This window comes from Sinohyriopsis cumingii, chromosome 5 (genome assembly GCF_028554795.1).
Source record: "Sinohyriopsis cumingii isolate HCF-2022 chromosome 5, ASM2855479v2, whole genome shotgun sequence".
NCBI classification, from domain to species: Eukaryota; Metazoa; Mollusca; class Bivalvia; order Unionida; family Unionidae; genus Sinohyriopsis; species Sinohyriopsis cumingii.
Genome location: NC_142965.1, coordinates 18,202,588 through 18,220,707, shown reverse-complemented (window position 1 = coordinate 18,220,707; position 18,120 = coordinate 18,202,588). Strand labels below are relative to the sequence as shown.

General features: G+C 36.3%; 1 long non-coding RNA gene across 3 annotated transcripts in view; it reads left to right on the top strand.

Annotated features, from left to right (window-relative positions):
- Positions 1-17,107, top strand: part of LOC149798723 (uncharacterized) — a 73,482-nt gene extending 56,375 nt beyond the window's left edge. For all 3 annotated transcript variants that reach the window (XR_016421019.1, XR_016421017.1, XR_016421015.1), the window contains one exon: positions 16,841-17,107. This is a non-coding gene — a long non-coding RNA (uncharacterized LOC149798723). The remainder of the gene's footprint in view (positions 1-16,840) is intronic.
- The last annotated feature ends 1,013 nt before the right edge of the window (positions 17,108-18,120 follow it).

Sequence of the window (18,120 nt, the reverse complement as noted above, 5' to 3'; positions counted from 1 at the left end):
ATAGGCTTGAAAATGGATTGGCTTGTATATTTAACACATTTCAGTGACATTAACATTTTAGTTTCAAATGAACAATCACCGTGATTTCCATGTGTATATATGCCTGGTGCAAAAGGAATGATCTATGCATCAAGATGGCTTAAGGATAACGAGTGGTACAACAGTTCCTTAAAATAATATGAACCGAATTATGCATATGATCGTTTGTTTGAGCCGCTTTATATGGGTACATTTTTAAAATAGTCATTGACTGTCTAAATGAACACTATAGAGGATGGTTTGGGATAGTGCCGATTCAGTATAAAAGCTTTGCGATCTAAGAAGGAATATTTGTAAAACCTTCCTCAGACATTACAAGCATGTCTTTGAAAACAAGCAACATTTATATTTTTTGTACCTTTAGTGTACAATTATTCTCATTTCGTCTGCAATCTATCATCTTTCGATGAACATTCAGCAAAAACACTGTCTAATGAGACCGAAGATGCTTTCACCTTGCAGTATTCGACAGAAGCAAAACTGGACTATGTTCTTTTCGATGTAATTTGTTATGGAGATATATAAATAGCATCAAGGTATCTGTCGCACTTGAAGTGATGTGATGTGATTTGGATTTTTTAACGTAGCTTTAACAATTTTTCAGTCATATCGCTACGATGTCTGCAATGTGGCAGTTTATAGTGATGTCTAGCACTGGGGCATCATGCCGCAGACATGTAGCATGATGTCCCACCCAGTCACATTATCCTGACACCGGGCCGACCAGTCCTAACACTAACCTCTTAATGCTGAGCGCCAAGCGAGGCAGCTGTTAGTACCGTTTTTGTAAGTCTTTGATATGACTTTGATATCGAACCCACGACCTCCCGCATCCGAGGTTGACGCTCTAACCACTAGGCCACCGGAGCGGTTAACACTTGAAGAGCAAACTGTAACATACGCGTAAAAAGTGTAATTGTTCTTAATTCATATAAGTGAATCTAATAGTATCATTGGACAGTTTTGCAATTTCTCCCCTTCTTCCTCTCTATTTTAAGCATGCGTATAGAGTTTAAAAAGTCACACCGATCTAAATCTGTAATTTGGTTCACGTTATTTTCTTAGTGGGCCTTGAAAATGGGTTGGATTTGCTTGGGCACTGTCTTTCATACTTATAGTAGCGCACGAAATCAAACGTGCTTTCTTCGACCTCGAATGAATATTCATCTTGGTTAAGGCATTTATGTATCTTTGTTATAATAATAATGAACTGCTTTCATGCACAAGATCCGCAGATTTTTTATGCAGCCGTGAGAGAGTAACATATTCAAAACAGCCATTGACTATCGGAAATGAACACTGTCAAAGAAGGGTTAAATTTGTATCGGTTCAGTATAAACGCTATAATTTTTACAAAGAATCAACCTGAATATCTTCAAATGTTACAAGCAGTCTTTACACAAGTGGCATTGTTTAGCTTTTTATATATTTAGTGTAGAATTATTTAATTGTTTCTGCAATCTGTCACTTTTCTATTTCAATTCACGAATTAACGTGCTATTGAAATCTAAAGGACTTTAACTTTGTTAGGTAAGACCGACCCATGAATGAGTTATATCCCTTGATATGAATTTTGTGTTGGGAGCCATAAATGACCAGTCGATTTCTCAAAAAATGGTACCACCGCCTAAGTTAGGTCCATTTGAATTATGTTGAGGCTCTGCATTTAAATTTTTCGTTTTGTCAACTGCATTGTTTGCCTAGATTTGTGGAGATTTTCTCATTGAGTATACGTTTAATTAAGGTGTATACGCTGTCAAAAGCGTTGATTTATTGAATAGGAATTTCTACTCATCCGAAAATATTCGCAGCTATGTCATGTGCTAAACAGATGGAGTTTCTACAAGTGTTAACCAATAGCCTTCCCTGCGCAGTTAACACAGAGGAGATGATTATAAGGGGAAATTCTTTTATAACATGTATTAATTTCTCAAACAAAGCTTTCACTTGGGTTATATCATTCAATATGTGATAGGGAATGCTTTAGAGTCCAAAAAGACAAAACTTCTCTCTCTCTCTCTCTCTCTCACTCTCTCTCTCGCGCGCGCGCGCAATCACAGGCACAATCAAACAAAAACACACATATGCATACACCTAACTGATAAATACACTTTGAAAAAATGTTACATTTCCCAACCTGAAAAGATGAGAGACCGTGGACTGAGGATATAAAGAGATGCAGCAAAGGCAGATTTATTTACGTTATTAGGACTTCCTCCGACCGTGTGGCAGTATAATCAACAGCAGCGCATTTGCATATTAAAATTTCTTCACGGGTCAGGAAGTCCGAAATCAAACTACCTCCGCCGTTTATGACCAGTTAACATGTATGGTCGCACCGATATGGATTTTGCCAGGTTTACCACCAAAGCGGATTTGGCTGAGTTAAGCAATCGATTTGATGTTGGTGTTGACCTAGGCGAACTTGTGAAATTGCATGACAAAATTTGTTACGCGCGAACACCCACATGGACATTAACGATGTTCTGAAGCCACGAGGGCGATGTAGCGAAAAACCTGACTGCAGTCACACAGAACCAAGGATTAGGTGCCATTGCGGTGTCGGTTGCTTTTATCAAAGTCTACTTTGATACAAGTATGAAATGGAAGCTATAACGATCGGGCGATGAATGAGCGTTGACATTATGAATGAAAATAGATTTCTACGGTTACAACAGCCCATAGACTATTCTGATGCTGCAGCAAAGCAATGGGTGAATTTACAGAAGTAGACTTTGGACTATTTACTGTATACATAATTAGGTTTTCATATGAGGCTTAACTTTAGACTTCTTGCTTATACATCCGGATATATAAATACATATCTATATCGTGTGCGCTACTGCTGTCAAATTAGTAGAACAAAGACAGTCCTTGGAAAATCCTGATGCGAAAATTAAAATATTAAATTCTAGGGATTCATTACATAAGTCAGATCCCGATGACACGTCATATGAACCTTTTTCGGTTGCATTCTCGTTTAATATCAACCAGTTTGAATGAAATGTTGTGGATAAAGTGATAAGAACCATCTTTCGTATTTGTATTTAATGGCCGCTAACTAAGTATGCATAGCGGACGTGGCGCTTGCAGAATTTGTTCCGGGCATGATGCGACTGGCATTAGCTATATCAATTGATTCAGCTGGGATAGCATTCCTTCATCGATGTAATTTTGTGCCTCTCGTAGACTAATATCTGCGTGAACACAGTGTTAATAATCCATCGTATTAAATCAAATTTATTTTGGATGAGGATCAAACAGAAATCGACCGTTTGACTCATCCTGATGTGCCAATATCAACTCAAGGCTATTAAATGATTAAATTAGCACGCGAATACGCCCGGTCACTCTCTACACCTGGGGTTTAAATCACGCGGCCCGCGGGACGCATGCGGCCCGCCAAGCCATATCCTGTGGCCCGCAAAATCATTGGCGTTACAAGGTGTCATGAGAGATAAAAAAGATGGTGCGGCCCTTGGGCCATCGAAAATGCCCTCATGCGGCCCTCGGGGTGGTTTGAGTTTGAGATTCCGGCTCTACACTGTCGGGGGTGAAAACATCAAAGTATTGTTTCTACAATGATCACGTGAAATTCACCGACTAATCCACCGCGATAAAATTATCCTTCAATTGCATCGAGTTACCAACGGCAACCTGACATGCCAAAGAACTGATATTCATCAGAGACGTATTGTCTGTGTAACAGTTTTTTGACAAAAACAAGAACAATTCTTGCCGTAATCAGTGTACTCCTAGGTAAACCTAATTACGTACAAACAATAAGACATAAATATTCCCCTGCAAAATTTATATTTCTATCTTTGCATCACCGACGTAACAATTTAAAAAAAAGTATTCATTGGAAGCGCGTGTGTGTATTGCTTCCGTTTCAATGCATCTGGACAAAGCCTAACTGTAGAGCAATTATACTTCGCGGTGACCTCATGCACAACAACTATGATGAATCCTCAATACTTCTGAAGTGAAAAAATAAATAAAGCGGTACAAAAGCTGCGATGTAGAAAACCCTTGTACACGCGAACTATAAAACTGTGTGTGTTGTCTTAGATGCGGACTGTGGGAAAAGCCTACGAGACAACTGTTGACCTTGGTTTGGACGGACTCGTGAATACGGCAATTATCATAAACACATTAGTATTTGTTACATCAATAACAACTGATGCAGTTAGCGGCGCTTGAAAATATTCACCGTTGCACAAACGAATTCGTTTTTATACAGAAATTTTCGAGGCAGCACAAGGCAATCTCAGCACAATTGACAAACTGTACCCGGTGGCAATCGATGATAAATCAATTACCAAAACCGAATTCCAGAAACAGAACCGGGCTCTACCGCGGATTCAGAACTGACACAGATAACTGATGTGAGCCCGGTAATACTGCAGTAAATGTTTTTCTGCGGATAAACCCGACGACCCTTTGTTCCCGTGATAGGCGTCCAGGGAGATATTCGGGCGCGTGTTCCCTTCGAGCAAACTCCGAAACGGCGGTCGCGACTCAACTGCCGACACATTTGCATCTTCCGCGGATATAAACTTATGGGAAATTGAGGCAGTGAACCCAGATCGGTAACATAAACCTATATATCCCATTCTTGCATTACTATTTTGCAAGTTATGAAAAATTAATCAATAGAAGTTACTTAACTCGGGGATAATTCTTTGTTTAAAAATAGTGAGACAATCTATCCAGCCGGTGAAAGTGAACACTTGCTTGCATCTCAAAAAAGATGCTCCTCTCTCATGTGCTGTTTTATATCACTTTCGTTTCTGAGAGTGAACATATACTTGAATGGTGAATATAAAGTTTTCATTTCTTCACTTGGAATAAGAAAATTGAAGTTGAAATACATGTGTATCCTTATGATGCCCATTGCAATGCATGTGTACATAGATCGTCGCTATGTCCTTAAGGAAGTCTGATAAATCAAACTGAAATAAAAACATAATTTTATTTAACATCTGAGTTTCTTCACCATAATATTTACAACAGTTTCAACAATATCTTGTTTTGAGACTTCCGTATAGCAGGTCTAAATCATGTGTATCAGATACATGGAAATGACTATACAAATTCTATGTTTTGTTTCATATTTTGTTTTATTTTGTTGGTGATTTGTTTTTGTTTTTTTGTTATAGTATAATGTTATTTTATAATATATGATGTTAAATGAGTTTTTATATAAAGTTGCTATTTTGAAATATTTTCATATATTTATATCAGTATTCGCAATCTACCATTTTTACTTCGACGTTGCTTTTGCGCGTAGAAATCTGAGAACAAGAATCCTTCATTATGCTTCAGTGTACGATAGAAACATTCACCCTCTGAATCAAACTTTCGAAGTCTCGTGTCTGATGCATAGTTCTTACCGTTGGTATTTTCCCATCCTAAAACGATACATATGAAAAATTCTATTCGACGTTTTAGTTTGTCATTTTGTATTATGACGTCATGCTTTTTCATCAATGCGACAGAGAAATCTGAGTTTCTAACACTGAGTTGATTTTCTTTATATCTCGGTCAAGCTGTCTGCGCCCCGGTTCATGGTGACCAAGCGCGAGGAACTACTTTTTCAAGGAAGCAAACCTACTTGTCTTGAGCTCTGCTTGATGGATTTATTTAAAATTAATACTTCAACAAATTTATCAAAATATTTTGGAGGAACAAAACGAGTAACTTCAAGGTGAGAACAAAAGATTCAGCATTACCAGAGACACAACAAACTGAAAATAGACTACAAGTTAGGGAACAGCTGGTCCCTTAAAAGTAAAAGTTTTCCAAACACTGGTTACCTATTTCATGTATACTGTCCATATTTTGTAAAAAAAAAAAAAAACATTCGCAAAAATTGTTAAAATAGAATTAATAATTTATCAAAATTCGTCAAGGTATGTGACTGGAGACTTTTCATTTCTTTTCAATGACTGGGAAACAATGATTGTGGGTGTCTCTAAAAAGCGATAAAACTTGCGATTGAGAAGACCATCTGCTCTCCTCCAGTTCCCAACAAAACAGTGAAAGATACTCTATACAGGAATTGCCAGCAAATGTATGCTCTGAAGACGTCTGTTTTCTATTGATAAGAATGATAGCAATATAAACGAAAGAACAACTCCGAGCAGAAAAATAATACCTACATAATGACTATTCGTGCAGATAATCAACTTTAAAGATTATGAGCAAATAGAATGACGAATAACACGGTTTAAATAATTCAAAAGTTTTGTTAAAATGGACATAACTGTGTGAATGTGTAAATAAACGAATGTTATAGTAATAATAATTCAGTTTCGGTCGTAAGTGACTCGATAAGTAACTTTGATCTCAAATATGAAAATTAAAAATCAGTTGAATTTTATTAAAATTGTATCCAGAAAGTGCGCTCACTTCATAAATGATAGTGTTACTCTGAAAGTACATGCAGTATTGTTTGCCATACAATTTTCGTACAGAATATAATTAAAAAAGGTCAATATATGTTATTATTATAATCATTATTATTATTTGTATTATTATTATCATTATTATTATCGGCATTATCTAGGTAGTCTAATCTATTCTTACTATCAAGATACCATCGTTGAGAGAAATAGTTAAAGCTTAAAGAATTTATGAAAGAAGATACAATACAATCGTCATAGATCATTCAACAAACCAATTCCGAAATAATAATAATAATAATAATAACAATAACAATAATAATAATAATGAGGACTTTGTATAGCGCCTAATCTTTAGAAGCTCTAAGTGCTTTACAACATTAGACAACACCTGTAAGATAAAAAAACATATAATGATATGATTACAAAAACAAACACCATGAAATTAGAAAACATTAAAAAACATGCTGAAAATATTTAAGGTAGGAAACATTATTAGGTCTTTAAGTTTGTTCTTGCAGTCGAAATAAGTAAGTTTTGAGAGCCCTCTTGAATGTGATCACTGTGTCTTTGTGTCTAAGTTCAGTAGGCAATTCATTCCACGTTTCTGGGCCCTGGTATGCAAAAGAACGCTGTCCATATGACTTTGTTTTCATAGTAGGAATAATGAGTATAAGATTGTCAGAAGCGGAGCGTAAGTATCTTGCTGGTGTGTACACATCAGTGAGGTCGGATAGGTATGTTGGACTAGAGTCCGACAGTGAAACGTAGCACAGAGAACAAATTTTGTGTTTGATTCTGGATCAAATGGATAGCCAGTGTAGGGTACAGAGCAGCGGGGAGGTGTGCTCTGATCGTGGTACTCTAAGTATGATCCGAGCAGCTCTGTTCTGAACTTTTTGAAGTTTCTGGAGTAGATATTGAGATGAACCAGACAGAATTGAGTTACAGTAGTCCAGTCTTGAAAGTACTAATGAACACACAAGCTTTTTAGTGGCATCAACTGAAAGATATTTACGAATTGAGCTGATGCGTCGCAGCTCAAGATATGCTGCCTTGCATATGTTCATGACATGTTGGTGCAATGTGAGAGTACTGTCCAGAGTAACACCTAGGTTTCGTACTGATTGTGTGAATCTAATGTTGGTGTTGCTGATATTTATTGCTTGAGATAAAGGATGTGAATGAGAAAGTCTTTGTGTTGTGATCAGAATGGCCTCAGTTTTATTATCATTCATGTGCAGCTTGTTACATGTCATCCATGATTTCACATCAGAAATGCACCTCTCTACACCTTGGATGGTAGTATCAACTTCATTTGGGTGGCTAGATTTGTATATTTGGGTGTCATCAGCATACAATTGGTGATGGTGAGACACTGGATGATGATCTATGACACTTGAGAGCGACTGAGTGTACAGAAGGAAGAGAACAGGTCCAAGAACAGACCCCTGTGGAACACCACAACATAAATCAATTGGGCTGGAGTGTTTTCCATTTCCAGATACAATTTGTGTCCTGTTGACCAAGTAGGACTTGAACCACAGTAAGGCTGTATCATGAATGCCAAATACATGTTGGAGACGGTGAAGTAATATATCATGGTCTATTGTGTCAAATGCTGCAGACAAATCAAGGAGGGTGAGAACTGTAATCTTTCCGCTATCCAACGCAGAGAGAATGTCATTAACTACCTTTAGAAGAGGAGTTTCAGTACTGTGGCAAGGGCGATATGCAGATTGTACATTACTAAAAAGACTGTTTGTATTTAGATGAGATACAAGCTGGGATAGAACAACCTTTTCTAAGATTTTTGATATGAATGGGAGATTAGAAGCTGGGCGGTAGTTCTTTAAATCGTTATGGTCTAGTGTTGGTTTCTTCAGCAGAGGCTTTACAATGGCAGTTTTGAAAAATGAGGGGAATTCCCCGGATGAGAGAGAGGTATTAATAACATCAGTTAGTGAAGGCAATACTGGATCTAAGCACTCAAGCAGCAGTGATGTTGGAATATGATCAAGTTCACATGACTTTGCTGCACTCTTCATCAGGATTGTACGTACAAAATCCATAGAAACAGGTTCAAATGCTGCTCATGGTTGCCGCTCAAATTCTGCATCCCAACTGTATGGTGACGACGAGTCAATTGAAATTGTGGTGTCAAGCTTATCTCTAATGGTTTGTACTTTGTCACGGAAGAAATTTGCAAACATGTCCGGAAGGTCGACTGGAGAGAAGGTAATTGGAAGTGGTGTAGATTTGTTCCTTGACATTAGCTTGTTAGTAATCTCGAAGAGCTCTTTGCGGCTGGAACTTTCCATGATCTTAGTAGTATAGTGGGCTGATTTCGCTGCATGGACTATATTTGTGATATTCTTCTTAGCGGCTTCATAGATTTGCTTATGAATAGTGAGTCTGGTGCAAAGCCAAAGCCTTTCAGCTTTAAGGCGGTCTCTTTTAGCAGAGCGAAGCTGGTCCCCAACACTGCTATACCATGGAGGACACTTTTGAATTGATACTCTGCACTTGGTAGCTGGGGCATGTTTGTCAAGCAATGAACGCAGGCAGTTATCAAGTTGTTCTGCGGTAGGAGGTATGCAAGTTGTTAGGCTAGCTTGGATGTCGTGCATTAGTTTGGTTCTATGTATCATACGGAGATTTCTCTTAATAGCAGACAAAGGTGGAGGGTTAGGGATTGATACATCAAGATGGCATATAATGCAGAGGTGATCTGATGTAAGGTCATGGGATACCAGGGAGGACCGTAGAATGTTATCATCAGGTCTATGAAGAATCCAGTCTAAAATGTGACCATGTTTATGGGTGAGTTGGTTAACTGATTGTTTGAGGTTGAAAACATTAATGGAATCTACGAGTTTTGATGTATTTGAGTTTCCGGGACAGTCAAAGTGAAAGTTGAAATAAGAATAATGAGGTTGCCACCTATCGAATTTCCATAGTCCAGGAGATTCGGAAACTGATCCAAAAAGAGAGAGTCAGCCAGCTTGTTTTTTCTACTAGGAGGAGAGCGGTATAGGCAGGAAAAATGGACTGACCTTTGCTCCAAATAGTTTCCAAAAAGTACTCAGTGATCTAATCATGCTAAAAGATGCACTAATGGCAATTTCAACATATTGCTTACACCAGCTGAACTTTAAAAAAGAGATGTTTGTACTTATATCGGGTGACGTAAAAAAGGATCAGCGGAAAAAGAAACACCTTTCATAATTTACATTATCCACCCATACTCTATCATACTGCTTTTACAGCCGAGATACCAGATCGAGCTCGCCCAGGATTTATCTATTAGGTAGATGGAAAGATAAAACAATGCATTTTTTTTTCAAACAAATTAGGATAAAATGTACGATGTGTGAAATATGAATGGTTTTAAATTTACATTGGTAGTGTATTTTGTGAACTAAAAATGATTAAAAATGATTGCTCATTTAAGAATTTTACATTCCGGACACTTTTTCCAATATTTGCAAATAAACTTGAATCTAGCGTATTCAGGTCTCCTTATATGTCTTGCATTGCATAACATGCTGCAACATCGACTGAAGCGATCACTGTATATGGTTTCCAGAGCTTTCTAACTTCTTTGGCCGGATCGCCGTACCTTGATTCTTTCTTTTGTTCTTTGTGTACGACTTAGGCTCTCCCTGACCATCCTATGTGTCTGATATTTGACAGGTTTGTCTGCTTGTACTGGTACTCTGTGGCTTCCGGTACAGTATCATGTGGTCAGTGTCGATTTTGACATTACACAGGATTTTCACATTGTAGTCCAACCATTTTGTCTCCGCTGTGATCAAGAGACTTGTATATACATCTAATTGAATATGTCTAAGATAATTGTAAGAATATGCCTAGTGCTTATTCCTTTTACCATTTTTGTACTTAATGTTACATTATCAATAGCATACAATGAAATAAGAAAGCTAACAAGCAATGCAAATTACATATACATAACACCTCCCCTCCTAACGAAAAAGAAACGTTTTGCATTAAAGCTTTCTTTTAACTATTAATCAAATATATATGTGATAAATCCCATAAGATAAAATCATCTTATGAATAATACAAAATATACATGAAACAATACAATATTTCTTGACACAAGAACGTGCATATGCTTTTATATTGTTTTGCTTGATGTGCCTGATGTCATTATCGTATTTTTGAAACATCAAACTCCACCGTAATAATCCACAAGTTTTGTTTTTCATCATGGCAATGAACGTAATCTGGATGAGATCAATAAACACAATAATCCGAGAAGAATCTAACATATATATATATATATATATATATATATATATATATATATATATATATATATATATATATATACTGCAGAGTGTTGCAAAGCCAATATCAAAGCTAAACATTCCTTATCGATTGTGGAATAATTTCTCTGGTGATTGTTTACCGTTTTAGAAACATAGCACATTGGATGATCTAGATTATTTTTCCTTTCTTGAATCAATACTGCTCCAACACTAATATCATTTGCATCGACATTTTGAATGATTGACAGGAATTTCGAGCTGAGATAACTGGTACACTCTTAAGAATGGCCGTCACATTTTCAAAACCTTTCTGACGTTCTTCAGACGAATGAAACTTCGCTTGTTTTCTTACTCAATAAGTTTGTCAGAGATTCAGCAATTATGGACAAATTGGAGCAAACTTTCCGATAGTATCCAGCCATGCTAGGAAATTGCATCAGTTGCTTTTCAGCAATAGGTTCAGGGAATTCAGAGAGAGCGTTGACCATAGTATCTATGGGTTTAATTTGTCCATGTCCCACGATATGTCCAAGACATGTAACATAAGCAAGGCAAAACCAACTTTTAGATACTATTATTGTCACATTTGCATCAGTGAATCTGTTAAAGAAATTCTGAATTGTCCCTTTGTGAACTTTCCAAGCGTGGAGGTCGATGATGACATCATTGATGTAAGCATCACATTAATCTAGACCAGATTTTATCAAGTTCATTAAGCATTGAAAATTGCAAGGCGAATCTTTCATCTCAAACGACATCACTTTATATTGATAACGTTCATCTGGAATGCCTAAATTTTCTTTGCCCTTTGCCCTTTCCGTTAGTGGATTTTGCAAGTATCCTTTCAAAGGTCAAATTTGGTGACATAATTTGCATTTTCAATTTATCAATGCAATAATCGACTCTTGGCAATAAAAAAATCTGTTTAAGTCATAATGTTCACCTTTCTATAGTCAGTGCTCATGTAGAAATTATTATCTGTTTTCGGTACAATTATACATGGTTAACTCCAATCACTTTTACTCGGTTCTATAAAATCTATAAAATTATTCTCCAGCAAATACTGAAATGAGAGGGTTCATACTGCACGGATGCTGTTTCACACGCGTGGAATCTACAATTTAACGTCGTGGTAGATGTTAATTGTTCGTGTAGAAACACCTGGAAACAAGTGCTCATATTCCGGTAATAGCTATTGTTGTTGATTCATTTATTGTTGCTGCAGCTCTGAATGTTTCTGGTCGAGATTATTCATAATTGCTGAATTCAAAAGGTTGCTTACACCAAAGTCACTACATCACTGGATGCCTAACTCATGCATAACGTGCTGGAAAATTTCAGATATAAAAATTGAACTTTGATCAGATTGGACAGATTTGAGCATACAAAATTGTGTAAGCAAAACTTTATAAAAAAAAGCTTTTACAACTGTTTTAGTTTTAATATTCCTGAAAGGAATCGCCTCTGGGAGTCTTGAAGACTCACACATTCTGGTCAAGAAGTATTGGTTGCCTGGCTTGGTCTTAGGTAAGAGATGACAAAATGTAAAATTATTCTGCTAAATAGGAATAGGTTGCATATGAGCATTATGTATCTTTTGGTTGGGTTTTCTACCGTTTGACAAGTGTGACAAAATCTACAGTATTGACAAACATCACTTTTAATGTTTAGCCAAAGAGTGATTGACAATCTTGTGATAAGTCTTATCGCTAAATGACCAGTCAAAGGAGTTTCGAGGGCAGTACTAAATATTTCATTTATATATACGACTTTAGAACTATAGTGTGATAGTTCACCGACCATTCGTCGCTAGCAGGTGACTCAGGTGGTCTCCGTTTTCTCATTACGGCCAAATGTTAAACAAAATAACTAACATGTGCTTCTGTGGCTTCAGTTTCGTTAATTTGCTCACTGAAACAAATAGAAGATCTCAGGATCTTGTTCCTGTTCGGCAACAAGTGATTATCATTTGTCACATTGATTGGAATAAAGATAATGATTAGTAAAAAGAGGTTCACTGTGATCAATACCTTTCAAATGATCCAAAGGAGGAGCAAAAGTGACTTCGTCAGACGCCTGGCTGAAACGTGTATCAGCTAAAGGAACAATGTTCTGTTCAGCATCATTCTCCAACGCTTTCTCTGCCACACTTCTAGTACCTGCACAAACTAGATATAAATCAAGGATTTCTCTTTCAATAACATCGACTTTCTGATCCAAACAAAGATTGCCAGTCAGAGTTGGATTCACCACAACCTCATCTCCAGCAAGATCATGGCACGATAATACATCATTACCCTCGATGGATACATTGTTCCGACTATAACAGGTTCCTGAGACTACGTCTGATGCAAAATGTACACATTTGAGAGGAATATTAACAAATCCAGTGAATAAGAACCCTCATAAGCAGAAGACTTCGAAGAAAAGGGCAAAGTACCTGATGATGAAAGACTCTGAAAAGTTCATGTGTCCCTTAAAATTTTAATAGGGACATGATTGGCAGAATCGCCAACGAATGATATAGAACCCTTCGACATGACTGACACATAACTCACCATAATAAAAGCAGACTGGGGTTTGTTTGACCCAACAAATGTATTGCTTTCAACACATGACCATTACCTTGATCTCTTGGAAATAAGAGCATTTAGAAATGGTCTGTCTCGATTCTGTTGTTTACTTTTCAATTCGTAGCAATCAAAAATAAGAGGATATCTTTTCTTGTAATAGACGCTCATCAGAAATTTGAATTCTAGTTTTAAATTTGGAAGTGCTCGTATCAAACTGATATAGGTTTTTAACAGAAAATACTTACTGACAAAATAAACTTTATGAGCTAAGGAATATTCGTCAGCTGTACGAGCAGCATTTTCAAACGTTTCGATCCTGTGCTCATCAATGTAAATCGGAACATCACTATGGACTGAACTCTTCAATGATATGAGTTTTCTGTAGTTTTCTAAATCTTGACAAACTTTTTTGACAAAGCACCACCTTTAAAATAGCTGCTGTTTTTCACTTACAAACTCGACATGGGCTTGTCCACATTTGTCGATAACCCTCAGGTCCATCTCATAACCCTTGAAGATAATTCTTTAACCAGATCATAATCAGTACTTTGCTGTACTGACAAGGAAGTGGATATGTCACAAGCTTTGTCATAACTTACACTTTTTAATAATAGAGGCCAATGCTATATTGGCAATTTCAAATGTTCATCAATTGTTTCAAACTGAGGATAAGATTTATCTACTTAACATTTCCTTAAAATTGGGTACTAACCTAATATTTTAGTAACATCAAAACTCGAATTTGTTTGTAAAGTGAGATGCGCTTCTCACTTGCCATCTCTAATTTTTTAAAAATCTAAATTGAAATTCCATTTCTTCATTTTCTCTCTCTCTCTCTCTCTCTCTGCATCTTTATTTCGCTTTCTCTTTCTTTCCTCCTTATGTAATTGCATTTGTCTTTCTTCTTTCTGTAATTGCATTTGTGTGTCCTATTTATGCAATTGCAGTTATCCTTATATTTATGGAGCTCAAACTTTCATAACTGTAGTTCCATCTTGTATTTTTATTTTAATTTCTTTATTTTTAAGTTAGAATGCTTTACAGACTTACTAATCAAATCCAAAACAGTTTTATCTAAACGTTCTTTTTCACATATTATTGGATCAGAATATTTTCAACTGCTTGCTTTGCTAACGACACCTTCACCTCAGAAAGATCATATTTTATGGCAAGCTGGAGTATTTTATCTTCCTTCCTGTGTAGGATTTGAAATAAAGTTCTCCGCTCTAGATGACCTTGTACAAGCACGTTCTTTCAGTACAGATTTCTAAAATGCGAACATATACATGGGACTTAGAAAATTCCAAAACAAAAGTGAATCTAAATTTCAAAAACAACATTTTCTAAGAGACATTCACAACAAGAACGTAAGGAATTGCGAATTAAAACCCAAATAAACATAGAATTAGAGACACTAGTCCTAATGATTAAAGATAGAAATATCTTTAAGTGGAAATCCAAATTAAGTCAAACGCTGTAAGTGTTCATGTGCCTGTGGTTGCCCGTGAAGTGTTTTGTTGGATCACAATAATACAATCCTAGAGAATATTTTTACTGGAAATTTCACAATAATTCAAGTATCTATTTCCAAGAATATTTTTGTTTTAGCACTTTGTATATTAGAGGAAAATCACTAGAAATAAATAATTTTAATAATAAATTTCAGCCCAAATGAATTACTGGACACAACAATAATACAATTGATTCTCCTAAGATCCTAAAAGCACCAGTAACTATATTTTCCCACGAATGTTACATTATCAATAGCATATAATAAACTTGAAAATACTAACTAATAAACAGTACAAGTTAAATATACGTAATAATCCTAAGGACGTTACGTTACTATGTTATTTTTGTGAGTGATTAGGTAACTAGTGAATTTTCGATAGATACACAAGCCTGATAATTTAATTTCTATTCACCACCTTCCTGTCATCAAAGAAGCGAACTCAACAAACAGGGCATTCAAGTTTAGGTAGCTCGTAATAAATAACACCGCAACAGTTGCTTTGAAGAAGGTAAACATGGGCTACTTGGACATCGGTTAGATATACATTGAATAAATAAACTGCAACATATGCGTGTATTCTATCTAAGAATTAGAAACATTTCTTGTTTAACAAAGGCATGCGATGTTCTGAGTATCTGCCCATTTTAATTTATTGACAAGAATATAAATTGTTCGACATTCTAATCTAGTCAACACTAATATAATCTATGACAGGGTTTGCACCGAGACAAGGAAATTGCAGTCAAGGGGTTTCATTAATTTTCCCCCAAGTAGGCAAAGCAAATAATGTAATCCCGCGACTGGGATTTCCTTGTGAAGGTGCAAATCAGAATATAGATTATTTTTCTCAAAAAATATTTTCCTTTAAACTTAAGAAACTCTTCATACTGGTGATATTGCTTAGCAAATACAATACATTCAGTATTCATCACTCACTATTATCTCTTCATATTCATCTTTAGGTCATTCGGTCTTACAATGTTTTCTGAAAATAAGAATAATTATTTCAGTGAAATCCAACTTTATTTACCGCTTAAAGACCCTCATCCGCAAACAGTTAAAACTTAACAGTATAACTGTACCATATTGTAAGTATTACGCGAAGAGGTATAATGCCACGTGCGAATGAAGTTTACATACGACATATTAATAATAATATGCTAATGAGGGGCTGTAGCGTGACCTGTCCATCCCATGTACACAGTTTTTACTTGTGAGAAAATAACATCATTAAACGTTTGATGGTATCGAGGTATTGTCACATTTAATATATAAATTTTGTATGAAGTTGACATCAAATTATTAATATTTCTTACAAGCAAAATGTGTCCTTGTCATCAGATCTAATTTAGAAAACTCCTATGGTAAATATCGAAACGATACTGGGCACACAGATATATAGGCCATAAAGAAGAATAAATGCAGCATGAGTTGGATTATTCATTGGTAAGTAGAGATCTGTATCACTGTCGTATATAACTCTCGATTTGTTTGGAGGAGGTGAACCTGTTTGTGACATACTGATGTTGTAATTGAAACTGGTTGTGAAAGACCCTTTGAGCGTCAGTCCCTAGCGGATAAACATGTGCTGAACCTTCAAGTTTACAGTTTCTTTGAAAATTGATATTATCTGTCTTAGAAATATGGCAAGTGTTGCTATTGGTAGTGCAAATATATGCAACAGGGAAATTTGCTTGTGGACTAGCGTTTGGACAGACAAATGATTCGTTCTGGTTGTTAATAATTTTTCAGTAGTTGTTGAGACAGGATTTTTTGGCCAATGATGTGAACAGGTATTGTGTCTGGAACATAGTTTTCGTTTAGTATCTGACCTTGATATTTTCTCGCGCTTGAGTTTTTAATGCTTTTTGAAGCCAAATTTGGCAAGTTTGCTTTCATAGCCATTTTTGTCATTAGTGAATTAAGCTTTCTTGCCCCAACTGCTACCATAAAATCTTATTTTTTTCAAGTTATTTGTTTCTCTCCTGCAAAAACTATTTTGGTTAATTCCAGAAAGTGTCGACGTTGGATAGATTGGAAAACACAACTACATCGAGCCAAACAGAACACAACGATGGTTGCGTCCCTTGATAAAGTAGGTTTAGGGCGTGGACGCTATGAATGGGAAGACCGGACGAAGAAGGGAAAAGCAAGGTTAGCAACAAAGTTAGATTTCTCTGTCGCAAGAATTTATCAGCCCTTGAGAAACGATATCTTGTAAGATTACAGATGTGATTTATATCCTTTTTTTTTCTAGATTTAATTGATGCTTGTACGGAACCGAACTAGTTTTGAAAAAAATATTTTGTAATTATTCTGTTGCCGTGTCCTTTCATTTCTTTAGTTTCAACTGCCACAATATAATTCACCCAGCGTTTGATGAAGATACGAGGTGGTGTTTTAGCAAAAAGCAGTGATATCAACTCATCAGATGAAATATCACTGGACAACAAATTTTTACAAAAGTCATGTTACTGAAATAAAATTAGTCAATTCTTATCAATTTTTATGTGCTTAACACGAATATGACAGTCAAATTGCAAAATTGGCTCTAGTTTTTTTGTAATCTGCAAGAAATTAATGTTTACATAACGAAATGCATTCCAATAGTAAAAGGTCAACTGTAATAGCCTACCTATAAAAAATCAAGTCATTGACTACATCTTAGATTTCTTCGCCTGTCTCTTGTACAGCTGTTCGGGAGCATCTCTGAGGAGTGTCCAGCAGTAGTCAGCCAGCATTGTAGTGGACCATTTTCCCTGGTATCTTTGTTCCATTGTTGCGATATCTTGATGAAAACGTTCGCCGTGTTCATCACTAACAATACCACAGTTGCTAGGAAAGAAATCCAAATGGGAATGAAGGAAGTGAATCTTTAGAGACATATTGCAGCCAAGTTTCTTATACTTCATCAACATGTCTTCTACTAGTTCCTTATAGTTTTCTGCCCTAACATTTCCGAGGAAGTTTGTAGAAACTAGGCGAAAAGCATTCCACGCTTGTTTCGCGTCACCTTCCAGCAAGTTGTTGAACCGGTCATCTTTGAAAAGCTCTCGAATCTGAGGACCCACAAAAACTCCCTCTTTAATCTTTGCTTCGCTGAGTCGAGGGAATTTTTCATGCAGGTATCGGAATGCTGGCAAAGTCCGGTCAATGGCTTTCACGAAGTTCTTCATCAAACCTAGTTTGATGTGAAGGGGTGGTAGCAAGATTTTCTGAGCCTCAACCAGAGCTGGGTGTTGGATATTCTTCTCTCCAATGGCTACATTCTGCCTGTGAGTCCATTTCTTCCT